Here is a 1522-nt window from a genome sequence, read left to right as displayed (position 1 = left end):
AAAGCATTGTAACTTGGGTATCCATGGCTTTCTCTTATCCGGAATTTCATGGAAGAAGTGATGAAGATGTGGAAGACTTTTTGGAAAAGATGGAGGTTGCCTGCATTAGCAACCAGATTCATGACCCGGCACAAATGTTACATCTTCTCCAGATTTGTTTGAAGAGTGATGCACGAGTTTGGTCCAAAGCATTTGAAGAGGAGTTTCGTGTGGCTAATCCACCTGTAAGATTGAGTTGGGACAATCTAAGGCATGGATTGGAAGTGGAGTTTGTGAAGACAGAAGATCCTGACAAATTGTGGCAAGAAGTACAGGGTTTGGTGCAAAAAGAAGGTGAGCCAGTAGATGCGTACATACATAAGTTTTCATTGGCATGGGAGCGGATGTGTCCAAGGCCTTAGCACCACAAGTACCCCCACCTGACATGATGAAGAAGGACAGGTTCTTGGCTGGTCTTTGGGAGAATATACGTTGGAGAGTGGAGCTAAAGAAGCCTAGAACATATGAAGATGCATTGTAGGTGGCAAGGAACAAAGAGTGGAAGCTGAGGAAAATGAGCCAGCTAGGGGTGGAGTCTTCACCCAGGAGGTCTGAGTTTCAGCCTATGGACTCTTTACAAGGTCGCATGCCAGGGGTTCATCATGAACCAGTGGTTTCTATTACCCCTCAAGTTATGCCAATAGTGGTCACTACAACAGTGCAAGATGATGGGCTAAGGCAAGACATGAGGCAAGTGGTAGATTTAATGAAGAATCTCAGCCTAAACATGCTAGGTAATGTGGGAAATAATCGAGGTCGTGGGGGGTTTGCAAATCAGCCAGGAGGTGAAAAAAAACCCAGGAATGGTGTTGGACAAAGCAATGGTAGATTCTGGAGGTAGACGCCCACGTGTTATAATTGCGGAGAGTTGGGCCACATCAGCCCGCAATGTGATAAGCCACCAAGGATGGCGGGAGACATGTATCCATTGCCAAGACAGGTGCTAACTAGGTCAAATGATTATGGCATTAAAATTAAGGGAGAAGAAGGAACCACTGGATTAACCCAAGAGGAAAAGGGAAAGACAAAAGTGATAAGTGTAGTCACCTTGGAGAAGGCATCAAAGCTAGAGGATACATTAGTGATGCCTATTGGAAAGAGGACCACAGAGGACAAGGAAGAAGTGCCCCAAGTCCTAGTAAGAAGAAGGGAAAGAGCCATGAAGGCGAGGATGTCAAGGCCAAGAGGAGAAGGAGGGCTCATCGCAAGTTTCATGTTTTAGATTTTCCACTAGGGGATGGGCAATTAAGCTATGACTTGAAGGAGGATTTGACGAGTAGGAAAGCCGACGTTACTTTTGGGCAGCTTATAGAAATGGTGCCTAAGCTAAAGCGACAGTGGAAGAGGATGGTTAACCCAATGGAGAAAGAGCCAGAGAGAGGTTCAATAAAGGTGTTGGCAATGGATGAGCTACCAAAAATTTTCCCAATAGTAGATGTGTGGCACAAAAGAAAAAATATGGGACAAGGTTATGTTGATGGTG

The sequence above is a fragment of the Adiantum capillus-veneris genome, chromosome 21 (genome assembly GCF_014529385.1).
Source record: "Adiantum capillus-veneris isolate H3 chromosome 21, ASM1452938v2, whole genome shotgun sequence".
NCBI lineage: Eukaryota > Viridiplantae > Streptophyta > Polypodiopsida > Polypodiales > Pteridaceae > Adiantum > Adiantum capillus-veneris.
This window is presented reverse-complemented; position numbering follows the sequence as displayed.